This window comes from Schistocerca americana, chromosome 6, assembly GCF_021461395.2.
Source record: "Schistocerca americana isolate TAMUIC-IGC-003095 chromosome 6, iqSchAmer2.1, whole genome shotgun sequence".
Lineage (NCBI taxonomy): Eukaryota > Metazoa > Arthropoda > Insecta > Orthoptera > Acrididae > Schistocerca > Schistocerca americana.
Genome location: NC_060124.1, coordinates 524,289,550 through 524,301,966, shown reverse-complemented (window position 1 = coordinate 524,301,966; position 12,417 = coordinate 524,289,550). Strand labels below are relative to the sequence as shown.

General features: G+C 37.6%; 1 long non-coding RNA gene across 1 annotated transcript in view; it reads left to right on the top strand.

Annotated features, from left to right (window-relative positions):
* LOC124619888 overlaps positions 1-7,681 on the top strand; it is a 41,972-nt gene extending 34,291 nt beyond the window's left edge. The window contains exons 3-4 of the long non-coding RNA XR_006980159.1: positions 4,224-4,477; positions 7,521-7,681. This is a non-coding gene — a long non-coding RNA (uncharacterized LOC124619888). The remainder of the gene's footprint in view (positions 1-4,223; positions 4,478-7,520) is intronic.
* Positions 7,682-12,417: the final 4,736 nt, after the last annotated feature.

The window sequence follows — 12,417 nt, the reverse complement described above, 5'->3', positions numbered from 1 at the left end:
CAGTAACAAGTTTTTTATCCGTTTCATCCACATATCTGTGCAAAATGACTTTTCCTTGTTGTTGTTGTTGTTGTTGTGGTCTTCAGTCATGAGACTGGTTTGATGCAGCTCTCCATGCTATTCTATCCTGTGCAAGCTTATTCATCTCCCAGTATCTACTGCAGCCTACATCCTTCTGAATCTGCTTAGTGTATTCATCTCTTTGTCTCCCTCTACAATTTTTACCCTCCATGCTGCCCTCCAATACTAAATTGGTGATTCCTCGATGTCTCAGAACATATCCTACCAACCAATCCCTTCTTCTAGTCAAGTTGTGCCACAAGCTCCTCTTCTCCCCAATTCTATGCAATACCTCCTCATTAGTTATGTGATCTACCCATCTAATCTTCAGCATTCTTCTGTAGCACCACATTTCGAAAGCTTCTATTCTCTTCTTGTCTAAACTATTTATTGTCCACGTTTCACTTCCATACATGGCTACACTCCATACAAATACTTTCAGAAATGACTTCCTGAGATTTAAATCTATACTCGATGTTAACAAATCTTTCTTCTTCAGAAACGCTTTCCTTTCCATTGCTAGTCTACATTTTATATCCTCTCTACTTCGACCATCATCAGTTATTTAGTTCCCCAAATAGTAAAACTCCTTTACTACTTTAAGTGTCTCATTTCCTAATCTAATTCCCTCAGCATCACCTGACTTAATTTGACTACATTCCATTATCCTCGTTTTGCTTTTGTTGATGTTCATCTTATACCCTCCTATCAAGACACTGTCCATTTCGTTCAACTGCTCTTGCAAGTCCTTTGCTGTCTCTGACAGAATTACAATGTCATCGGCGAACCTCAAAGTTTTTATTTCTTCTCCATGGATTTTAATACCTACTCCGAACTCTTCTTTTGTTTCCTTTATTGCTTGCTCAATATACAGATTGAATAACATCGGGGATAGGCTACAACCCTGTCTCACTCCCTTCCCAACCACTGCTTCCCTTTCATACCCCTCGACTCTTATAACTGCCATCTGGTTTCTGTACAAGTTGTAAATAGCCTTTCGCTCCATGTATTTTACCCCTGCCACCTTCAGAATTTGAAAGAGAGTATTCCAATCAACATTGTCAAAAGCTTTCTCCAAGTCTACAAATGCTAGAAATTTAGGTTTGCCTTTCCTTAATCTTCCTTCTAAGATAAGTCATAGCGTCAGTATTGCCTCACGTGTTCCAACATTTCTACGGCATCCAAACTGATCTTCCCCAAGGTCAGCATCTATCAGTTTTTCATTTCGTCTGTAAAGAATTCGCGTTAGTATTTTGCAGCTGTAACTTATTAAAATGATAGTGCGGTAATTTTCACTTCTGTCAACACCTGCTTTCTTTGGGATTGGAATTATTATATTCTTCTTGAAGTCTGAGGGCATTTCACCTGTCTCATGCATCTTGCTTGCCAGATGGTAGAGTTTTGTCAGGACTGGCTCTCCCAAGGCTGTCAGTAGTTCTAATGGAATGTTGTCTATTCCGGGGGCTTGTTTCCACTCAGGTCTTTCAGTGCTCTGTCAAACTCTTTACGCAGTATCATATCTCCCATTTCATCTTCATCTACCTCCTCTTCCATTTCCATAATATTGTCCTCAAGTACGTCGCCCTTATATAGACCCTCTATATACTCCTTCCACCTTTCTGCTTTCCCATCTTTGCTTAGAACTGGGTTTCCATCAAAGCTCTTGATATTCATGCAAGTGGTTCTCCTTTCTCCAAAGGTCTCTTTATTTTTCCTGTAAGCAGTATCTATCTTATTCCTGGTGAGATAACCCTCTACGTCCTTACTTTTGTCCTCTAGCCATCCCTGCTTAGCCATTTTGCACTTCCTGACGATCTCATTTTTGAGACGTTTGTATTCCTTTTTGCCTGCTTCACTTACTGCATTTTTATATTTTCTCCTTTCATCAATTAAATTCAATATTTCTTCTGTTACCCAAGGGTTTCTACTAGCCCTTGTCTCTATACCTATTTGATCCTCTGCTGCCTTCACTATTTCATCCCTCAAAGCTACCCATTCTTCTTCTACTGTATTTCTTTCCCCCAGTCCTGTCAATTGTTCCCCTATGCTCTCCCTGAAACTCTGTACAACCTCTGGTTCTTTCAGTTTATCCAGGTCCCATCTCCTTAAATTCCCACTTTTTGCAGTTTCTTCAGTTTTAATCTACAGTTCATAGCCAATAGATTGTGGTCAGAGTCCACATCTGCCCCAGGAAATGTCTTACAATTTAAAACCTGGTTCCTAAATCTCTGTCTTACCATTATATAATCTATCTGATACCTTTTAGTATCTCCAGGGTTCTTCCATGTATACAACCTTCTTTCATGTTTCTTGAACCAAGTGTTGGCTATGATTAAGTTATGCTCTGCGCAAAATTCTACCAGGTGGCTTCCTCTTTCATTTCTTAGCCCCAATCCATATTCACCTACAATGTTTTTGATGTGTTGCTAGAGAAGGCCGAAATGCACACATTTAAACTCACGCAGGCTGGTGTGGGGTCTGCAACAGGATACGTAATGAATGCTATAAAGAAAAGTACGTAGCTGCTGGAATACTTAACTTTAATCCATAATTGGTGTACATCGCTCTTGATGATACATGCTTCATAAGATAACTGTCAATTGCTATGGCGCCTTGCTAGGTCGTAGCAAATGACTTAGCTGAAGGCTATTCTAACTATCTTCTCAGCAAATGAGGGAGTCTTCGTCAGTGTAGCATCGCTAGCAAAGTCGTCCATACAACTGGGGCGAGTGCTAGTAAGTCTCTCGAGACCTGCCGTGTGGTGGCGCTTGGTCTGCTATCACTGACAGTGGCGACACGCGGGTCCGACATGTACTAATGGACTGCGACCGATTTAAAGGCTACCACCTAGCAAGTGTGGTGTCTGGCGGTGACACCAAAGTTTCCTTCTCTCCCTTTTTCCTACTGATGAATTCCAGTCACCCATGACTATTAAATTTTCGTCTCCCTTCACTACCTGAATAATTTCTTTCGTCTCATCATAAATTTCATCAATTTCTTCATCATCTGCAGAGCTAGTTGGCATATAAACTTGTACTACTGCAGTAGGCATGGGCTTCATGTCTATCTTGGCCATAATAATGCATTCACTATGCTGTTTGTAGTAGCTTACCCATACTCCTATTTTTTGTTCATTATTAAACCTACACCTGCATTACCCCTATTTGATTTCATATTTATAACCCTGTATTCACCTGACCAAAAGTCTTGTTCCTTCTGCCACCGAACTTCACTAATTCCCACTATATCTAACTTTAACCTATACATTTCACTTTTTAAATTTTCTAACCTACCTGCCCGATTAAGGGATCTGACATTCCAGGCTCCGATCTGTAGAATGCCAGTTTTCTTTCTCCTGATAATGATGTCCTCTTGAGTAGTTCCTGCCCGGAGATCCAAATGGGGGACTATTTTACCTCCGGAATATTTTACCCAAGAGGATGCCATCATCATTTAATCATACAGTAAAGCTCCATGCCCTTGGTAAAAATTACAGCTGTAGTTTCCCCTTGCTTTCAGCCGTTCGCAGTACCAGAACAGCAAGGCCATTTTGGTTAGTGTTTCTAGGCCAGATCAGTCAATCATCCAGACTGTTGCCCCTGCAACTACTGAAAAGGCTGCTGCCCCTCTTCAGGAACCACATGTTTGTCTGGCCTCTCAACAGATATCCCTCCGTTGTGGTTGCACCTACGGTACGGCTATCTGTATCATTGAGGCACGCAAGCCTGCCCACCAATGGCAAGGTCCATGGTTCATGGGGAGGTTTTCCTTCTTACAAGTATATAAAAAATAAATCCAGAAACAAACCTCAAAGCAAAAGTACTAAGACTGTCTTCACCTTCTGTGGTTCCTGATTTCACAGTTATGTAATATGCAAAGCAGGTGGATCCTCCTCAATGAATTCCAAGGAAGTATTGAGCCCATTAATTTCATAACGAAAACGTTTTGATTATCAGAATAGTGTAAATTGCACACTAGACCTGCCCATTGTGCAAAAGCTTCATCAGCCCTTTTGATGTGATATAAGTGAAATGTGAAGCATTATAAAATCATTAAGGCTATTAAATCATTTGCTCTGAATTTAGTCACTTGCATGTTACAGTAAGAACTGTTTTTGTGTTATGTCTGTTATTATACATTACATGTAATTTTTCTTTGTAAAGGATCAAGAATGCCCTGTTCCTAGCATGTTAAACGTTCATGATTCTCAGAGGAGTGCAGAGGATTTAGAAAGAAATTCCACATGTGTGTGGCCTGTCATTTCCACCCAGCACTGCCTGTTTCTCTGCTGCACCAAGTCTTGTTGACACACAGGCTTGACCATAGCTCGCACACTCCATTCCCAGCGCAGTTGAGCTCAACTACCCACGGTGTGGGGAACAGGATGGAGCAGTTGGCTGCAGCCTGTCTCAGGCAGGTAAATGCGGTATGATGCATGGCTCTGGTTAATAATGTCATGTGGTGTGAATATTGCATACAATCTTACTTCTGCACAAATTTTGTACAGTAATGCAACCATTATAAATGTGTGCTATAAAATGTTTATTTTTTTTATTCCTTTTATTTGATGATGTGTGGCTACAATAGCCTAAGAATTATCATATGCACCTAAGTATATTGAACATTTATTTTTGGTAACAAGCTTTATACACTTTTAAATGTAAATATACATCAATTTTTCTTTTCTTTTACCAACTCCATATCCACAAGGGCAATTTATTTTAGATCTGTGGAAGGTAAATTAGCATATCTATTATTATTTTGTTAATATTTACTGTGTGTTCTTGTTTTATCACGTGTTCCGCATTGCAGAGAATCTCCTCAATGTTGACCAATTGGAAGTGCATCTACTCTCTAATATAATCTACAGAGAGATAAAATAGATGAATGTGTATGTTGTACATACACAGGTTTGATTTGCATCTCTGCTGAACAGTGTTAGCACTTGTAGGGATGAAAAGTTAGTTGGCTATAAAAGAGCAAGTCATGGACTTTCTAAAGGCAATTTTCTTATTGTAATTCAGTGAAGCCATTAGCCATGATGTATATGTGGTTGCCCCAGTGATAATGATATCTGTAGGTGGTACACTCATACATTCATGCTGAAGTAAATAAGTCTTGTGGACACCAGTGTGAAATAAGAAGACACTGGATTACAGTAGCAATCATTTACCACTGAAAATCTATGTGGGAGAAGGTGTAATGAAATGAAAGGGCAGAGCTTACTGAGGAAAGAATATCATGATACTGTAGTGTCAGTGGCGAATATGCATTTCACTTTAATGGAAACAAATGGTACATAATCATATAGGAAAGATTTGCATGTGAACTGAGGTGACAAGTGATGGTTTCATATTTGGGGCATACAAAGGAGCTACAAACCATTTATACTTCATGAAAACTAATTGTCTGCAGAAGTGCAAATAAACATTTATTCCCATGTTCCCCTTTATTCTGTTACAGTGTGCATTATATTTGTTGGATTAAAACTGCATCAGATTGGGGTCTAACGCTAAATACAGCCATTTGTGGGCTGCAATCTTACTGTTTGAGCTATGCAAGCATGATCTCATGGCCGTTTTCCAAGCTACACAGAAGTTGTTCTGTATACATTGACATACTAGCACTTCCTAGATCCAAGACAGACCAATGAGACAGCTTAGTTACAATCAATAATTCAATCTGTACTGAAATATGCACTGTTTTGAAATATAAGTGGTGCCATGGAGCTTTCTCTGTAACAGTGTTAATTGTTTAAGGAAAGGTTCCACATTTGGGTAACCTAAACAAATCTTCATGTGCAACATCAGTCTTGTCAGACATGTACAGTATACAAATAAAAAGCTAACACACTCATTTTCATTTTATAATGTCATACAGCATTATTTCTCCTGGCAGCTCATCACTTAGCCAAGTTGAAGTAAGTGGAGTGACACAGTGTATAGAATGAACTATTTGTAGTATGAACTCAACACACATTGCTAATATTATTTTAAAATGCTCCTATCATTCTAACCTTGCAAACACTTAATCAAAATATCTTAGCACACCAAATTCCATGAACAATGAAGTATAAAAGAAAGATTCGGAAGATAATGTTTACATGAGATATAGCATTGGTGATACTAAGTTGTCAGGAAAAAAGGACCCCTCATACAAATACGAACAGTCTACCAAAAGGTGTCCTTGTAACCAAGCTACTTGTTTATGTCCTATATTAAAATGTATATCTCAATGACCACATACTCACATGACACACACCTAAAATAATAAATCAGACATTCAGTGATAATCACAGATAATCTTACTGAGTATATATGAACTAAATATATCTGAGCCACACTGGATGAGCATGAGAAAGTGATAGACACTAGAAGGGGTGACAGTCTTTTGTAATTATCTGCAGGCCAGTATGCAAGTAACAGCAATAGCTGTACAATGCAGTACTCAATTCCTCTGAAAGTTTTCTTTTAAACTGCAGTAGTGAATTTACGTAGTGGGTGCTGTCACTGCCAAAGTGAGATACATGCAGTGCAAGTTGGTTTCCTTTCTCTGGAAAAGAGAAGTTGACAGATAGTTTATTCCTTGGATTTTGTTGTTGTTCTTTGGTTGTTGTATTTGGCATTTATGCTGAGAGTTGATGCGTAAAATTGTTATTAAAGATTGTATCAGTCCTGATATGTGGTAATTCTTTTGGTATGCCATTGAGTAGTCAGGGTGCATATAATGTTATCACTTAGTCACAGTCATTAGTTTGCTTGTAGTAAAATAGCTAGCACAAAACGTGTTATGAAAGCTTATGTTAACAACATAAGTGTCACACAGTGCAATGTGACAATGATGAACAAAACAGAAGGCATGGCCAAACTCTTTCTCTGGTTGCTTGTTGCCATGGTAGCTCTTTTGTGAACAATCAACTGTCAGTCACTTGTTATTGCAATCCAGGTGTGAGCCTGGGTATATCTGAACTGTGTGTGATAATGAGATCAACACTGCACGGTACTTTGTACCGGGACAACAGTGACTACAGTCCTGTACTTCAGACACCTGAAACTTGTCAGCCCATATTATTTTTCTCATCAGTGATGGAATAAAGGAAAAGAATTTAGAACATATGTTTTTTTTGCAAATATATTCCACACTTATTTGTGTAGAACTGGTACATACCATTGCGACACATACATGTATGCCTTAGGTCAATAAAAAATTCTGGTTCATGCTATTAGAATGCCATTGTGGAATTTGTTGTGTCACATATTAAAAATAAATGTGACTGTTCGACAATGTTTCATTACAGTATGGATCAGTATATGACTTCTTACACAATCAATTAACTCATGACTGTCAGTTCAACATATAATGGAAGCTCGAATAACAAGCTTATATGGTAAATACCATCACATCAACTTTGTATGCATATTAATAACATTAATTAATGCACATACTCTTCTGCTTTGCAGATAACCGGGAAAATAGGAGATTCATCTCATCTTCTTTTTCCCCTACACTAAAAATGCTGAATATTACACGAAGGCTCTGACTTATCCAGAAGACTGGAACAAAAGAAAACTTTTTTCTGTAATTAGTTGATGTTGGATGAAAATAAATAAATAAAGCTATAGTCTTTCTTATAGAATATTTAGCAACATCCTGTCCATATCAGCAAAAGAGCTCTGTGCATAGCATAGAACCACAATCTCTAACAAAAACAACCTGTATCAGTCAACAACTTCCACCTGTAAGAAAAGTGTCTTTCGAAATGAATCAGGCACAGAACTGTACAACCACCTTCTGGACTATAGAAAGTAGGTAAAGAAATGAAGCCTATTAAGAAAAAAAGAAAAAAATTAACGTTTTTGTAATTCAAAATAATGTAAACTACCTTAAAATGTTGTATTAATGTTTTTATGCACATTTAATGACAAACTCCTTGTCAATTTGCATCTATTCATTATACTGTACATAATGAAATGCATAATTCTGTGTTGTCCTGTAATAGTATAAGATATCACAGAGGGAGGAGAACAGAAGGACACTGCTGATATATAAACAATCTTTACCAGTAGTTTTTCTGAACATAAACTGTAATCTGCATCTGATTTAACAAAGGAAGACACTGCTTAGTTCACTTTTCTTTTTCAAAGAATTCAGTGCTTAAATTCATAAGTGAAACATGATGGTCAACGTTTTGAGTAATGAAAGTAAAGGAATGCCAGATATCTTGGACCAGTGAATGACAGGGACCTACCTGTAGCAAAGACAAAGGGAGACTGCAAAAAGTAGCACACAAGGTAAGCGTACAGACTGCTTTTCCTAAGGCTGAGTGAGCTGCCCTTTTAAATTTTTCTCAACCCCTCCTATTCTATTAGTTCTAAAAGTTAGGATAGTGTGTGTATTTTCAGGTGTGCCTGTCAGAAATATTGACATTTCACCCAACGAGAAGTATTTGCCATGAATTATCTTTTAGAAAATTGAAATAAAGTACTTGAAAAATAACAAGCCTTAAAAGAATCCAGTTAATAAAATAACAGGACAGATATATGCACACAAAACACAGGAGTTCAATAATTGTACATGATAATATTTGGGACAAACTAAAGTTTTCAAATTAGATGCAAAGGGCACACTGAAGGACTCTGGCTTAAAAATTTGAGCAAAACAACATTTTCCTCCATCTGGTCAAGAATGTACTTGGTATGACACTAAAAAAACTTGTATACTATACATTATGATGACAAATGCAACAAAAAGAAAACTTAATACTCTATGAATTCTGTTCACAACAGTAAGGAACACTGAGACATCATTAGTGATCAGATTTAAGTGGCAAATGGGTTTTCTTGAAAAATTTTAACATGTTCTCAAACAACTTTGATGTAATTCTGTAATTACATATGAATAAATCTGCCTTATGCATATCATTATAGATAATTACAACTGTCTTCATATCACTATCATAATATTCACATGAGTTAGCAGTTTTTACATCTTTGTGTGTATATCATTGAGCTTTGAGTTTCAACTATGATATTTAAAATGCTTATGTACTTTGACAACAATTTCAGTTTCAACTTAATATAATCATTTTATGTCACCAATCATAAAGTAAATATTTTAACTGCAATAGTACATGCAGTAATTCAATAATGAGTATGATTCAGATGCCAATAGATAATGTCTGCAGTTTAAAAAACAATTGGGTGACAAGACTTTACAATGTACAACTAACTTTGGTTAAAGCATTGTCATACATGCACAAACACAAAAATCTGCATTACAGGAGAGGTACACAGGTAACAAAATAATATGCAAAGCATGCCTAAAGTGAGACTACGTTCAGTCATACGCGTAGACATCCTAGTGTATTTGAAATTGTAATTTCTTCCCTCAGTGAAACAGTCTATTCATGAAATGTCTTTTCTTCACATCACCCTCTGATGTCAAAATACATGACACATCAGTGATAACTGAAGAAACAAATTTGTTAATAAAGGGATACAGATCTTCCTCATAACAGATGACAACAGGTGCCTTTGTGTCCACTCTCATATTCTGGATGGCCTAACAAATTTCCAGCACACACAAAACACAGCCTGTGACACATAGAACTGGTAGCAGTGTGTAAGCAGAGTGACAATCTTCCATCACATTAATTTCACAGTGTTCTATTGATCGATTTTCCAATTAGAGAAATTCTTGTACAGATCCAGAGACACATCAACTGATGAATAGCTGATGCCACTAAACTGTTGGTGTTGGTGAAGCTGTTTATAGAACATGCAAGAGCAAACTTGATACACATCTCCTACTCTGTCTTGGCAAATATCACAAAGGGACTTCCACTTGCCATGTGCTGATCTGAGACTACCACCTTGCACTGTAAGATGATTGCTTCCAGAACAAAAGTGCACCCCATTGGTACAGACACTGGATTCAGCAAAAATTCATTGTGGTGCCACAATGCTGTCAGCAGCTTCAGTGTGAAATTTTGCTGGAGAGTCTGTCATGTGTAGTTGGCGATAATCATGAACTTCTATTCATAGTTTGGCATCCTTGTCCTTAAATTGCTAATGAACATCTTAGGAAGGTGAGGCAGGTACATGCTTGGAAGCAGTATGCTGCTTACCGCATAGAGCTTCTATTGTGGCCTCTGATGTGCTACAGTTTTAACACATGGCTAATGCATGCTGTTTGGGCTCTGGTAAACGATGTTCCTTCCCAGCTTCTGGTGAAGGTACTTCACTGATGTGGCCAAGTTGGCTGGTCCATATATCAATTTCCTGTTAGGAGGGTAGCAGAACCATCTTCTTCAGTGACAATCATCAGTCTCCCATTAGTTGTCACAGATAGTGAAGATTAGCACAGATTTTCATGAGATCTGGGATGACACTCACAACTTTGAACATAGTGCCATCCTGAAGGCTCTGTCCTGAACTGCTACACTTTTGAGAAGAAGCACATGGTTTCTTGCACAATGCTCCACTGCAACAGTCTGTCCTCCTCTTCACTTCAGCCTCCCAGTTACACACAGCAATACAACATGATACTGCTGCTGTTCAGCAGCAATCTCCAGCTGGGTGTTTAATGTGCTGGAAGTTGTGAAACAGAAGCTATTAGCTCCCTTATATGCCTGTTTTGTCTCAGTTTCAGTTTATCACTTGTGACCAGTTGCTTACTAACCTTTATGGCTGTTTCAGCCATTGGCTCTTCTGCAGGTTTCTTTCTGAAGTAATAGAAGTAGCACGGAGTTATTTTCCAATGTCTCTATATCATCTGGTGACAAAACCTCCAGGGGCATCTTCAGCTCCTGATAGATATGGTTTGTATCTTGATGGACTGGATACTTCTTAAATTTCTGGTGTGTACAATGTGGTTTACTTTGGGACCACAGTAGTTCTGAATGAATGCAGGGTAAGGGCACTGCTGTCTCTACACACAAACTGTTCACTGCTTCTGCAACACAGTTAGCTGGGATGAAATATTCAACATTGTAAACATCACTTGCAATTGTTTTGTCTACCAGATGATGGTGATTGATACAAATTTAATATTGACAAATTTACTTCTTTAATGAATAAAATATTCTTAGGCTTCCAGCCATATGAAGTGGTTAAAATACCATGATCTTTCAACAAAACACTTCTTCAACAAAACACTTCTTGGCCATTGTCAAATGGTAGGGCTGCCAGCAGGCTGCTGGTAAGTCCTTATACACACCAGCTGCCAGCTATTGCTTCACTGATGCTAATGGTATTGCCATATTTGAGTATACTTAGATTACATTCATTGTGCCTACTTCAACCTTGCAATCGCTGGATCCCACACTGAGTTGAGCTGCAGGCCACTATCTCCATTAAGGGTGTTATCAGTGATTTTGATTTTGATGGCTTCTTTAATTAAACTCTCTCAGAAGCTGTTAGCGTGAGCCTTGGCAGAGGTTTCATAAAATTTGATCTGGTGATCATTTTGCAGACCGTATTCAACTAAAGCAGATTTCTTGGGGAAGTGAAGGTCATAAAACCTCTCATGCTCGTCCTTGTACATTGTGTCCAATGTAAGACTCACCACAGTCACAATGTATCTTGTAGACTCCAGGTGTTCTGTGGCCTCCTCCACCATTCAACTTTCACTCTATAAACATACTGGCATGCACAAAATGTCTTCAGATATATTGAAGAATTACAAAATATTACTATAAATAATGGTTAATAATAATAATTATTATAATGATGATGGTTAATTACAGTGTTAAACAAATTCAATCTCTTTCGAAAAACATGTCATTTTTAATATGAGAAAATGATAACTCTGATAAAGTCTATTACATGGTGTTCAGCAGTGAAGAGAATAAAAAAACACACACACAATCTTAGATGAAAAGGACTAGAGAAAATAACAGCTTCACATACTGTGGATAATAATCTTATGTGGAAACATTAAAAATGTTTAACGTAAATTAAGCTCAGTTGTGTTTATAATCAAACAACTCTTACAATATTCTGATAATTTGCCATTGGCTCCTTAAACCATATGTGTAGGAGACAATTTTCACATCAGCAAAAGCACTTGATAATTTGTCTGTCTTAGAATTATCTTGATCATATATAGCCAATAAAAAAAACATGTTTTCTTCACATTCAGAAACAATTTAAAATCCAGATCGGATAACAATAATATTATAAAAAAGATACATTGCCATACAGATGTTGAGTTGCAGACAGTTGCAATGTAAAGACTATACATCTTAGCTTTTTGCCAAAAGATCTTCCGGAATCGTTCAGGAACTCAACGCCTCTGAGTGGTGAGTAGCAATATGTCCTTTTCACAATTTTCTTAAGATTTGTATCCTTATAGATG